This window comes from Pleurodeles waltl, chromosome 11 (assembly GCF_031143425.1).
Source record: "Pleurodeles waltl isolate 20211129_DDA chromosome 11, aPleWal1.hap1.20221129, whole genome shotgun sequence".
NCBI classification, from domain to species: Eukaryota; Metazoa; Chordata; class Amphibia; order Caudata; family Salamandridae; genus Pleurodeles; species Pleurodeles waltl.
Window position 1 is genome coordinate 344,006,414 of NC_090450.1, and position 14,866 is coordinate 344,021,279.

Consider the following 14,866-nt stretch of genomic DNA (forward strand, 5'->3'; position numbering starts at 1 on the left):
TTCAAAGGTCCACTACGGGTCTACACTGGCTCGATTTTTTCTTTACCAGAAAGAGCTGAGTATGATCTTTGGTTCCTGGGAGCTTTAGGACCTTCCACATTATTTTAGAAGGAAAGGAATCCCATTGTAGCTCAAACTCATGTTGATGATGCTCTTTTTAAGGCAAATTGGTGTGTGGTCTACATATAAACTTGTGTGACCATACCTCACTATGTGAAGCACCCAGCAATCTAAAAAGGGATTGTTTCCCAAGCAGGCATCAAAGCTGAGATTCTTCCCTCAAACAGGGTTAAGAAGAGTGAACAGCTGCCTGAAGTCCAGCTCTTTTCTGATTATCCTGGGAGTGCTATTTCTTGCCAGTGTTCAGTCATAGCCCTGGCACTGGACTCTGAAGAGTAGCTTTGATCTGACAGATTGTGTGAGTGCCAATTAATGGCAGTCAAGCCTGATTCGTAGTACAGCTTGATGGCTGTAACCTTAAACAAAGAAGCAAATACACTAGCTATTTTAGGATGAAATGGATTCCATATGTGACATGACATCTTACCTCTCAATACTATTCCACAGGGCAGAAGAGAAGAAGCTAGGCTACTTTAAAAGAATGCAAATTCATCATGCGCCATTATAGTCACAGTATTTAATGTTTCCAATGAAGGCTGCCATCATCTTGTAAGAGTAGCTGTTCAGCAGGCAAGGATGGCTTCGGTCAATATCTTGACATTCTGACATCCAGCCAAATATTTTAAACCCAACTTGTGAACCAAACTTAATTCAGTAAGTATGTGGAAGCCACCCTGCAGAATTATCAAGACTGACACAGTCCCCTTTTCCTCCTCAAGAGACCCTTCACGATCCCAACACTATATGAGGTGGCTATTACCAATGTGAATCCCAAAAAGACCATAATACCCACAGAGAATGCAGTTAAATTTCCTTACCAATCTTTATTATGCACCCAATAATCAACCTGAAATCCCCCCAAATTTGCCCTTTTCTTCCCTTATCCAGCTCGAGTCAGAAGTGTCCTGTTACCGCATCTCCCTAGATGTCTGTCTGTGACAGAAGGGCATGTATGTTCTGCAGAGGAAGTGGTGGTGTTGGCATCCGTGGAGGAGAAAGCTATATCAGTAAGGATTGTGGTGGCTAAAGAATTAACCTTAATTAATGTCCGATAGTTGGAGCATTTTTATAAATTCCACAAGAATCAGCGGTGGGTCCCTACAAGGACATTGTGGATAAGGTTGGACAAAGCTGTTACAGAAGCCTTTACCTTCTAAGGTGATATTTCACCTCATAAGGTCCTCACAATCAGCTACATACCTTACATCTAATTGAGTGGAAGTATAGGCTATGTCTCACACTTGATCCTGGCCACAGGCACCAAACGCCAGTTCCAAATCCAGTACCTGATCCAGCGGGTGAGAAGAAACCTTTGGCAGCGGCTGCTGTAATGATAAAGGCTCAAATGCAGCTCCTGTTCTAAATGGGAATGGGTTCCCTGACGTAGTCATTGACCATGTTGTTAATGCCATCAATGGTCGACCCATTGTGGCCATCAACTAGGCCGACTGAGTTGCTCACTGTCAAAGAGGTCACTGACCTCGATATGGAGTTGTCATCAACTGTGCCAATAATGCAGGTGGTTTCCAGCTTGTCAATAAAGGTGAGATACTAATCAGTGGTGGTCACTGTCAATGGGGTCTCTGTCATTGATGGTGGGGCGGCAGCCATCAAAAGCAAGCCTGATTAGAGGTCAGAACAGATTGCATTTATCTCAATTTTTAATGAGGGATGTTCCTCATACAAACACTTTTTTTAGATCAAGCCTTTGGAGTAGGATTCATGTGATGCTTGGATGAGGTGGCTGCGAACACTATTGGCATAAATTCCAGCTGAGGGTGCACCATATGCTTCACTTTTTGAGCAGTCTCCATGGAAGTCCCTGATAGGGCACTTTTCACTAAATCATCCACAGAAAATGGGAGTCATACGCTTTTCACTAAGTAAAGAGCCAAGCTTCCTCTGTCTTTAAGTATCTTTGGGAGAATAGTTTATGTAAGACACAATGAGAAGCTTAATGAGCAGGATAATGACTATAAATTAAATATATACGCTAGGAAGAGCTGGGGTGTGTTTTCAGCAGAGGGAGAGTACCAGCGTTTTTCAGTATGAAGCAGGTTACGTTCCCATGAGAAGACTAGATATTTCACCTTCGCTTTGCCCTGTTTGGGCCTTTTGGGACACCAGCCAAAGCACAGAGCAGAGGGGCGGGGCCCCTGAAATCAGCACGTAAAGCGCCCGGCAGTCTCCCGCAGCGCGGGACGCACCCGGGTGAAGCACGGGCCAAGGGGTGGGCCCGTCCTGTGCCCGTCTGTGACCGAATGAGACCGGGCCGGGCCCCCCTCTGATGTTTGTAGTCCTGCGCAATGAGATAATATCTACGCAAGAATAGAGAAACTAAGACAAATAAATTAGAACTGTCAATTGAAAAGCTCCTAACAGTTTACGTACCTTTTGATATACAGTACTTTTGGCCCTTTGTTACCCCTGCTTGAATCGTTCCAATCCTGGGCATTCTTGGCCCTTGTTACATTCTGAGGTGATGGGTAAAAGGAAGAATATTACATCTGGAGCTGAAGGAACACAGGGTACACATGTTCAATCACATGTTCAATCATCAATAACTAGTTATTTATCATAAATTATTGGGGCCATTAAAACTGAAATTGTCCAAGTAGAAAAAAGGATCGGGGCTGCTAATAGTTTAACTCAAAGAATTCCTATTGAGCCTGTGGTATATATTCAGACCGCAGATCCTTTGGCTGCTACCCCCAATCATGGTTCATCTCAAACCAAAGTCAATATAATTGATTTGCATTCTCCTCAATCTCCTAATGCATGTAATGAAGTCACTATGGACCATTTGGTTGCGATTCCTCCTCCTCCCAAAAAAAGGAAAGCAGGAGGACATTGCAAAACTTCAAAACAGGTACCGAAAGTAACGGAAACCCCTTCTTCATTATTGGAAGTCCCGGCTGATCGTTTTTCTACGGCAGGACCATCATTATTTGCGTTAGGTTCTGATACCAGAAATTTAGGATTCTCTTATGATAATCTTCTATCTAATTTGGACCTAACGCTTAAACCTCTTTTTTTTAGCTTTAGAGGAGAAACTGACATTGTTAATCAGTACTAAATTTGAGCAGTTACAGGATACCGTTTTTAAATCCTTGTCCCAAATGTCCACCGTAAAAACCGGTATAAAATCTGAGGTTAGTTTTACCAATGAAACGGTGTCTGAATTTAAAGACTCACAGCAAGTCAATTTTTTAATTTATCAGGACCAGGATCAATCCTTGGCTCAATGTACATCCACTCGCGGACTTCATGGTGATCCACCCACAGAATCTTTGTCTATTCCGACTGGTAGTATGACTACCCCTGTGGAACGTGAAATAGCCCTCAGACCCAGATCTTCAATTGATCAAAATGAGGCTTTACAGCTTCCCCCGGACAGTATGCCGTATGTTTTGGTCTTAGCTAACGTGCCTCCTCTTGACTCTACCCAGAAGGAAGATACCCGGTCTTTAATAAGGAAATGTGCACATTGGCTCAGGCTAAAGCTTAGACAACAAGATGATTTAAATAGTAAAATTATCATGGCACGAAGGGTGAAGTGGGTGGGTCTGTCTACAAAAGTATAGGATGGAGATTGTATAGTGATTAATTTTGCCAACCCCTGTTTGGTTAACTACCTGCTGATGACTTTGTCACGGTGTGCGAAAGGGGATGGTGGGATTAAGATTTTCCCATTAAGTTTCTTTTATGATCCAACTTTTTTAATAGCTTCCTTTATTAATGCCCCCAGTGGATCAAATGTAGTAACGTCAAAGATATCTCCGCAGGTCCACATTTTTTACCCTGATTGTTATCAGAATTTGTCATCTCTTGACATTAATGATTGACAAGCGGATGGGATGGGGAACATGATTGGTACCCTACAGGAAACTGAGATGGAGGTAGGGCATATGCCTTCGGCAATATTGATAGGGTCTGATGAGCCAGTTACTTTACTCCAAAATATAACAGATGCTGCTATAATTAAGGAGCCAACAAACAGGTCTCAGAAAAGTACTGAATGTTTATCTTTAATTAGTTGGAATATCGCAGGGCTTCGATCCAAGGTTGGAAATCTAGAATGGTTGGAGTTTGTATCTACTTATGATATTATCTGCCTTCAGGAAACCTGGTCTATGGCCCCCTTTTATTTGGATGGTTACTATTCTGTGTGTCAATCAGCACTTCCATCCTCAGCTGGTAGAGCAAGTGGTGGGCTGTTGGTACTTGTGTCCTTACAACTCCCAAAAATTGAGGTGTCTTTGATCTGGTCCTCTGCCTTTTTTATGCTGATCCAATTATGAATGGTAGGGTGTAAGGACATTTTACTTCTGAATTTTTATAATAATATTCCATGTAAAGACTTGTCAGGAAGCCCTGAAGAACTAACAGATCTCCTAGACTCCTTAGAAAAACTTCAGGATAGGGAGTTAGAAATGATATGAGTTGGAGATTTTAATGTTCCATTATACAAACATGAATTATCTCATAGGTGTGGGGCCTTTATAGAAGGCAGAGAGTCATCTACACACTTCATCCATTCTAATCAAGGCAAAGCTTTGAACACTCTTATTTATAAGTTTGATCTTGTTTATGCGAGGGATACGACAAATAGTCAGATACGCAAGATACCCACTTACACGGGGAGTTCAAATGGTAGCATAATTGATTTTATTCTTATTGGCTCCTCACTTTCTCACCTAATCCTGGATTTTAAGATAATATCTCATTGTGCTAGTGACCACAATCCTTTGAGCATGAAACTAGCCCTTAAAACTAGGGTAGTTTTACCCAGTATAGAATGTAAGGAGAGAGCAGTCTTTAAAAGAAATTTAGGCCTACGTATTAAGTGGGACAGAGTAGATATTAACACTTTTCATGAGGACTTGCAACCTATTTATGCCCATCTCGTAACTGCTTATGAGTCTTTAAGCCGCGCTATTTCTGAGGCATTAACGTATGCCAAGTCTTCTAAAGGTGTAAAACCTCAACGCTGGTTTAATTCGGCCTGTACGTCTGCTCACAAAGACCTAAAAGCAGCTATTAAAACTGTCCCATTTAGCCGAGATTTAGTTAAACAGGCTAGGGGTCGATATAAGTTAGCCATTGAGGATAGGAAGAACGAAGTTCGATCTAGAGCATGGGAAGATCTCATGGCAGCCACAGAATTGAGGGACCCTACACAATTTTGGAAGGTGGTTAATCACCCGTATTTTTCAGGACAGGATACCAAGGAGGATGACGGCCTAATACCCAAGGGGGTCTGGGTGAAACATTTTACATCAGTATTTCAGCCGGAAAATTACCCAAATGATGGTAAGGAGGATTGTGGCCCTCCGATATTGGTCACCCCAAAACAAAATAAGAGCGGTTTATTACTTGAGATACATGAGGTAACCGCAGTAATAAAAAAATGAAATCAGGGAAAGCCCCTGGGTTCCAATGGGGTTCCAGTGGACCTATTTAAATCCTTACCTGATTTGTGGGCCCCGTTAATTACAAATGTTCTGAATAGTGCCATTAAAAGCTCTATCCCTTCCTCTTGGCAAACGGCAATAATTGTCCCGATATTTAAAAAAGGTAATAGGCTTGATCCCATGTGTTATAGACCCATTTCTCTCATTGATTCTACGGCAAAGATTTTGGGGAGTGTTATTCTGAATCAGCTTGAGGACTGGGTGACAAGGACAAAGATCCTATCCCCAATTCAATATGGCTTTAGGCCTGGTTTAGGCACAGCGGATCAGGCCTTAAATTTGTACCTCATTCTTAGCAAATATGTTACAGTCAAAAGAGAATCTATTCACTTAGCCTTTATTGATCTATCCAGTGCATTTGATATGGGGAACAGAGAGAAATCGTGGGCATTAATGGATACAATGGGGGTTGAGCAGGATTTGTTGGACCTGAATAAACGGTTATATACTGATCTCACTATCTAAGTTCAGTTTGGTCAACATGGCGAAAGGTCCCATCCCCTTGCATTTAAACGGGGTCTTAGACAGGGCTGTACTTTAGCACATTTTTTATTTTTACTATATACTAATGGTCTGTATAGTTATTTAGCACAAAATGGCAAGGATTTTCCTAGGATGGGTTCTAGACAACTCCCGATTTTATTATATGCTGATGATGCTGTTTTAATAGCCCATACAGCAAATGGTTTACAGACTCTTTTGGATCTTTTTTTAACGCATACACAAGAGCTTGATCTGAAAGTTAATTTTTAAAAGTCACATGTTATGATCTGTGGCCCCAGAAATACTCAAACAAAACGCTTTATTATGGGGGGAAACATTTTAACAAAGGTAAAATATTTGTTACTTGGGTTTGCACCTAAGCTCTTCTTTGTCATGGAACCCCCATTTGAACCTAAAGGCTCAACAAATGCAAAGAAATGTGGAAGCGATTTTTTGCTTCGCTCGTAGACTAGGACACAGACCAGTCAATCAGATTATCACGCTCCATAAATCCAAATGTGTTTCAGCAGCAATTTATGGGGCGGGCCTTTGGGGATATGCAAGTTCAACCATCTTACAACGGGTGGAGAATACATTTCTCCATCGGCTCCTTCTGGTATCGAAAAATGTAGCAAATATTATTTGCCATGAGGAGTTGGGAATTTGCTATATTAAAGACTTGATTGATATTGCTCCACTTCTGTTATGGATAAAAGTATGGCTAAACCCCGCAGCTACTTTAGCTCAAGAATGTGTTAAAGATTTATCTCACTAGTTAATCACAACAAAATTCCATGGCTCAATTTCATTCAGAACTCTTTTCAGAAATTGGACCTAGAGTTTATGTATCTTAATCCTAAACTCATGCCTGTAAACGCCAAGGAAATTGTTAAATCTCGATGCACAGAGTATACTTTGAATCATAGATACCAAGCGGCTGAGAAATTTAAGTCATTTGAATTATATGTACTGATTTCAACTTCAACTATTTCATCTGGTTTCCGATCCCCTCTCTTTACTCTTTACTTGGACTTTTTAGATTTAATATGATTCATTTTAGAGTGGGGTTTCCAACAAAATGTATGTGGCAAAAAACGTTATCGCCGTGTCCTTGTGATAATCTTTCTAAACAAAGCACCTGTCACTTTGTTTTATTCTGTTCACTTTATTCAGTTCCTAGGAAAACTTTTATATTGCCAATTTTGTACAAATTACATACTTTTTCTCATAAGGAGGCACTGATTGGTATTCAAAGACTTCCATCTAAACAAATGTGCAGCTCAATTTTAAGTTTTATCAAATCAGCTATTACTATTAGAAACCAATATGAATTGGTAGATGTCACTGTTTGCTAATGTAATTTTTAATTCTGATTTTATTATTATGTAGGATTTTATAAGTGCTCTTTACTATTTATTGATTCAGAAGGGCTAAGGGATATGCTGGGATTTCTGATAATTAGTTATGTAATATTTGTAGATTGAAGAATTTGGTCTTTTGAATCAAGTAGTAAGGATTGTATTTTATGGTGATATATATATATATATATATATTTTATGTGTGTATATGCACTTTTATGGCAACTGCTGAATAACATTTTTTGACTGACTAACTGACTGACTATAAATGCAGTAATCATGAGAATAATCAGTGTAGAGGATCTTCTAAAAACAGTGAGCAGGGGCCAGTCCTAAAGTAAAATCTAAAAATATCTCCCAAACACAACTTGCTTTACTAAAGACTCAGGATTGGACCAGCTGAAAACTAGGAAGGACAAAATAAAAACTTTAGAGACTAACATAAAGAGAAACAGGGTGGAGCTGAGCTCTAATCATAGCACTCTCTCACACAACATGCAGTAACAATCCCACCTATGGTGGCCTCTAGAGAGAGTAAGAGCTTAGCAATTTCACTTAATTGGTTTCATTTGGGTTGTTTCAAATGAAGTGGGTGTGCTACTAAAACACTGCTTTTGAGGCTTTAGACAATTTTAACACTAACTTCTATATAATGTTATCTATGATTTCAAACATGACAACGGGGAATGATTCAAGCATGTGAATATTTGAAAGATCCAGTGCTGGAGAAAGGAGGGTTGAATTGCACATTCTGATACTTTGTATATTAAGCTGGAAGTTGACTGGCAGGATTCCGATTGTATAACCTGTGGTGAAGACGGCAACCTGAATCTTTGGTGAAATAACAGATTTAACTTTTCAAGGCATGATAACTTCAACCACCTTCTGCCTTCGACATAATAATAGTCCGAAATGGGACTGAATTAGGTGTTGAACCCTATCCTTGCGACCCAACCAATTTATATTTTTTTTTAAACGTTCATATCCTGGTTAACAGGTAGATGACAGGAATTTGCTTTATTATGCTCCTAAATATTATAGATTACGTTTGCTTTTATACTCCTTTACAACTTTCTGCTATGGGGTTCTGTGGCTAAAGGGAGAAGACAAAGGAGTACTTTTCCCAAGTAGAGATTAGTTTATGGATCCGAGGAGGAGTCCATGTGCAGCATAAACTACCTCCTCAAAATTATCCGTTTCTACATCCAATAGATATTATTATGTTTGAAGTTTAGTGTGATCAGTTAAGTGGATGGTCCTGGATTCTCATTTTTACAGCAGGGGTTTAAGGTGGATGAGAAAGAGGGCAGAACAAGTGGGGGAATTGTTAAGTGCCCAATGTTTAGTATCAGTCTACTTTGTTGGCGGGTGATTATCAATGTTAGTTGAAAAGTACTGGGTTTTAACTTCCTGAAAAAGCACCAGTCTACTCATATTTAAAAGAACCTGAGGCACGGCTGAGATTCCTACAAGAAACATGATTGAATGCACTGGAACACAATCAAATGACTCAAAATAGAGAGGGCAGCTGTTAATTTTATAGCCTTCTGCAAACTCTAGCGGAGTGGCAATATGGATGGACTTCGGCGTTTCATTTAGGGCAAGTTATAGTTCTTGATGGCAGAAAAATACTCATTAGTGGCTTCCTGGGTGTCAGCATGTTTGCCTGTTGTATGTATATGCACCCACTGGATAGCTGAATGTGTTCCTTACTTTATAGCCTTCTGCAAACTCTAGCGGAGTGGCAATATGGATGGACTTCGGCGTTTCATTTAGGGCAAGTTATAGTTCTTGATGGCAGAAAAATACTCATTAGTGGCTTCCTGGGTGTCAGCATGTTTGCCTGTTGTATGTATATGCACCCACTGGATAGCTGAATGTGTTCCTTACTTATGTACAACAAGCAATGACACTTGATAAGAGTTGGATAAGGGAACCACTGAATGAGGTCTGGAAATTATTTCCCAAACCACTTGGAAAGCACACTCAAGAGGTCATCATATCTGTGTTAGACACCAAGTATTTGTTGTCTACTACACTAAGGTTCAATTGCGGCTTCATTTGTATCAAGGTTATAGTTAACTCCTGAAGTACTATGGAGCACTGGCCATCGTGAGCTAATTTGCGTTTGTTTCCTCCCCTATATGCAGGGGATTCTAAAGAACGATTCTGAAGACAACAGAGGAAATATCCATAATATATTAAATCCTTTTTTCTTGAAACAAGGGACAAATAGGCTGTGCAAGAAAGTTTGTGTTTTTTTCTGTGACAATATCAACAAGAAAAGGTCCGCTGAACTATATATATATATAAAAAATTACATACACAGACAGAATCAACAAAAAAGTTTCGATTAGTTATATTAGGGAAAACATCTTATGTACAAAACAAGCTTAAACCTCATAAACATTAGAAATTCCAATGTCCTAGGTAAAAGTTAGTTATAATTTGCTTTTCGCCTAAAAATTGCTAAAACTTGCACACATCTGAACAGTGTTGTCAATCCACTAGCCACATTACATAAACTATAACTCGTGCCTTCCGCTTACACTGCTTTTACCTTTTCATATTACATCAATTATAGCATGTTAAAGTAGAGCATTCTTAACAAGATTCACGACATCTCAAAGGATAACATTTGTGAGAACTCAGTGCATGTTACAGGGGCAAGTTATAGTTAATGTAGTGTGGTTAGTGAGGTTACAACAATGTCTATGGAGGTGGGCAAACATGTTTTAGGCGGGGTGCAAATTATACATTTAAATTATAGCAATAAATTCAATTTACAGCTATAACTAACATTTATAGTGTTTATGTAGTTTAAGTTTGTTTTTTACAGAAATAAATGACATTTTCCTAATTATAAATCATCTTTAATCTTTGGATTTCAATGAATTTCTATGTTTTTGTTGTTTTATAAAAATGTGTTTAAATCAGAGTGGAAGAGAGGGTCGGCGATTGGAGTGCACAAGCGTGTTGTTGACTGGACTGTTATCGAGAACACTGCAAGAGGGTGAGGACAGTGCATAAGAGTGTTGTGAGGGACCACGCAGAACAGTTTTGTGGAGTACAGTGCAGAGGAGTCTCATGGCATACAGAGAAGGAGAGTGTCATGGTATACAGTGGGGGAATACACTGGGGGAGCATGTTGTAGAGTGGCATAAAGTGCAGTGGCATATCAGAGTGGAGAGGCGAGTCAAACAGTGGCATGTCCGCGTCTTAAGTGTAGAGGGGCGTAATGTGGAGTGCTGTGGAGCAGTATGTCGTACTATGGAGTTTCCTGCAATACAGTTAAGTGAAATGTCATACAGTGGACTGTCGTAGAGTGGCGTGCTGTAAAATGGAGTACAGTGGAGTGTCTAAGTGGCGTGTCGTTCAATAGAGTACAGTGGAGTGACGTAGAGTGGCATGTCATACAATAGCATACAGTACACGACATGTCGTACAAGGGAGTACAGGGGCGTGTCACTGAGTGGCGTATTGTCCAATAAAGTACAGTGGAGTAGCGTAGAGTGGCCTGCCTTACAAGAGAATATAGTAGAGTGAAGCAGAGTGGCGTGTCGTACAATAGCATACAGTACAGTGGCATTTCATACAAGTGTCGTAAAGTGGCATGGCATGTCAGAGAGGAGTGTCATACAGTGGAGTGGCCTGCCATATAGTGGAGTGGCCTGATATACAATGGAGTTGCCTGCCATAGAGAGGAGTGGTGAGTAAGAGTTATGTGGTGTAGCAGATTAGAGCAGAGGGGTGTTGAAGAGCAGATCAAAGCCATACATCAGAGCAGTGGGTCATAGTGTGCATTAGAGTGGAGGGTCGTACAGTGGAGGAGTGTTGTAGAGCGGCATGAGTAGGGTTGTAGAGCAAAGCGGGGTAGAGTGCAGCAGTGTTGTAGAGAAGAAAGTCGAGTACTGCTGTAAAGCAGAGGTGTAGCGTGGAGTGTTTTAGAGGCAAAGGGTGTAGAGTGGAGTAGTGTTGTGGAGGGGCATAGAGTGGAGCAGTGTTTAGTGGAGTAGAGTTGCAGAGCACAGAGGAGTAGTGTTGTAGGGCAGAGGGGCACAGAGCGAAGGTGGGGCATACAGGGGAGGAGTGTGAAGTGACATGTCACAATCGAGGGGAGTGTTGTAGAGTGAAGTGGCATGTCGTAGAGTGGAGGGGCATACACAATGGAGGAGAGTTTTGCAGAATGGGCTGCCAAGTTAGAGTAGACTGGCATGGCGTGTCATGGAGTGGCATACACTGTCTTGGGCATATTTTAATTTTGCTTCTTGATATCACTAGATACCACAGTACTTCCAAGACTGTACAGAGGAAGTATAGTGGTACTCCGTAAAATTTGTTTTAAATATATAAAACAATACAAATATGCTTCCCTACCTATACAGACTTTAACAAGCTGCCTCACTTAATCCTATTGATCACAAGACCAGAAAAACTATATGTCAAATTCAAACCTAGAACAAAAAACTGTGGGATGAACAAAATGGCTGTTTTTTAAAATTTTGTAAGGGCTTTCATTAACTAATAGCATTGTGTTTTGTCATCGCTATCTAACGTGATAATGGCATGAAATCTGGCAGCCTAATAGATCAATAATTGTGTGTCCCTTTTAGCTTAAACACTTTTGAACCAATTTACATCAAATAACAAAAAGGAATCTTTCCACACCATAATTAATATTCTTGCCTAATTTCTTAAAAATCTGTTCAGCTATTTCACTGCAGAATCTGTGTAAAAAGTCTATGGGAAATTTATTGGTGTAAAAACGTGAATAGGTCTGTAGAGGTTTGTGGAGATTCTTCAAACAGTGGCAAAGTTATTACTATTAAAAAGCCTGAATAATTTCTATCCTAAATATAACTATAGCGAGGTTACGACCACTCAGTAATGAATAAATATAAATATATATTCAATAAAAAAAACAGGTTAAAGTAACGTTACTTTTAGACTAAATTTTCGGTAACAATATAACGTTTCAAGCTCTAAAACACACAGAAATGTATCAGTTACACAGCTGGTTATCTCAAGTAACTATAACTGGTGGCTTAAGTAAATATAATTCCTACGAGTGGAGGGGAGTAAAGTTGAGTGTCGTGGATTTTTTATAAAATACATGACAGTACAATTATTTTGATGTTTCAGTGGTGTTAATGAAATGTGCATTGTATCTACATGAAGTTTAATATAAATGAACACGTAACCTGAATGATGGATTTATAAGTCTGAATGTCAATGAATATGTGGCCTGTATAAAGGAGTTGTAAATTGGGATGTCAGTTTTGAATTGTAATTCTGCAGTAAGATTATTATGTTTGACTCATGTGGTAGCCAAACAGTTTTTGACTTAGTTAAACAATGTAGATGTTTAAGATGTATATTTTCAATCAACAACCTTGAAGAAGTGAAGGTGTCACAAAACACATGTTGGCTGGTATTACCTAGTAAATGTTTTTTTGGATTAACGAAATTACATTAATCTGAGGATATGAATATCGGATGTGTTAATAAACTACATCTATCGAACAGAAATAGACTGATTCTTTATAAAAACAAAGTTTCCTTTTCCACAGATCTTTTACTATTTCCATACAAACATATTACCGGTTGGGCAACTGGTGATTCTGAGTTTAGCGCCGGGCTAATAAATCCTGTAAACTAAAGTAATTTACTGAATATATAAAAAAAAATTACCTTCTGGCAGTTGCCAGTAAGTAGCTATAGTTAGGACTTAGTTTCCATACAAAAAACAAGTTTTTTGACTTGCCTATATCTTTGGCAACGTTTGGAGAATCTTCAAAATGTTTTCAAAAAAGTGTCCTCTCGGATCTTGTTCTGCATTGAAAGTCAACCGGTGGCTGAGGAAATAGGAAAGGCCGCTCGGGAGAGACTGGAGGGTGTCAAAAGAAGTGCATTTCCCATGTTAATGCCAATAGACTCTTACACGCCTGGAGCCTGAACCACTGGATGAAATTACACCAAATGTGGCAAAAAGGTAGTTTTTGGTCCCCACATTGCCCTTTTTAGGTCGAGCCTAGGCAACACACAATCACGGCCTCTTGACTTGTTGTAATCTAAATCTGTGGGCTTGCAACACGCTCATCACTTTCATTTGTTCCTTGGCCTGCCTTTCAAAATTCCCTTGATTTCCTAAGTAAATGCTTTATATTTGTCCCTCCTTGAGGCTACTTTGTTACAGCCTTGGAGACTGACCCTGTTAAATGGATTATTGCAAGATCGGCTATATAGGTTAGTGCGGTCCACTAATTTTTCCGTTTGCCTCGCCACTCCGAGCGACAGTATGTTGTTTCTTCCTCTTCCTGGTTTTGGGCATGCCGCTGTTTCTTTTTGGTGTCTGTGCCCAAAGACCGTAAGCTGGAGGGAGGTTCTTTTTAATTTATTTAATAATAATAAAAAAAAAAAGGTTCATATAGCGAAAACTCGATCAGAGTAGCGCTTTACATGATGACGTGAAGTTTCAAGTAGCGCAAACTCGATCGGAGAATCACTTTACATGACTACTACGTGAAGTTTCATATAGCGCAGCATCGATCTGCAGAGCTCTTACATGACATAAGTGTAATATAAAAAAATATAAATAATGGCAATATTTTTTTTTCTATAGATAGAGGAAGAAGGTAAATGCAAGTGCTTCAGTTATATGCAGGGCCACTGGAATTGTGTGGCAAAGATGACCTTATAATGGGGCAGGGTTAATCAATTTATGTGGCAAGAAAAGTCCAGCTATGCATTTACAACGCCAATAGCTATAACTCAAGCAAATGCAAGAGCTATTACATTGCAAATACGTGTTATTTGGTGTAAATCCTTTCAGTTGTTTGAGAGATTAAAGGAAATCCAAATTTGTATATCTGGGTGGAGCCTAAGCACAGATCTCATCCGAGATCTGCTTGGCTGTCAGCACTTCAACCTGAAAGTGTTGGCAGCCATCTTGTGAAAAATATACATTTTAGGACCCCACTGAAATGCATTGTAGTGAATGGCAAGTTTTGAGGGTCACAAAAATAAGAATGTATTTAGGGTTTTACATTTTAGCTGCAAAATAAATAGTCTGTTAATGGTATCAAAGATTTTAGGAATTGTGGCAAGTTCTAAGGTGATTTTACCCTGTGAAAAAAGCCTTCCTCTTGGAATTCATAAATCATGTTTGAGAGAAAACTGTTTTCTCACGATTTTCCCATTGAGGTTATGGAAGGTGCTCCAGATGCTAAAATGAGAGCATATTTTCTTTAACTTCACACTATCTTTATCAGCCATATGAGAATGAAATCTGACATTCTCAATAAAACATGCACTTACCCTTGTGTTCTACTGCAGCCTCCTAGAGTGTTCTAAAGAACAACTAGAGCACTAACAGTCTTACTTATGACAAAAGTGTGGCACACCTGAAGCTATCTTGATTAAATCAAACTG

The 14,866-nt window shown here is 39.5% G+C and overlaps 1 protein-coding gene across 6 annotated transcripts in view; it reads right to left on the minus strand.

Annotated features, from left to right (window-relative positions):
- The window catches only part of SEPTIN2 (septin 2), an 877,282-nt gene that overhangs the window by 469,526 nt on the left and 392,890 nt on the right, over positions 1 to 14,866 (minus strand). The gene's annotated exons all lie outside the window — the stretch shown is intronic.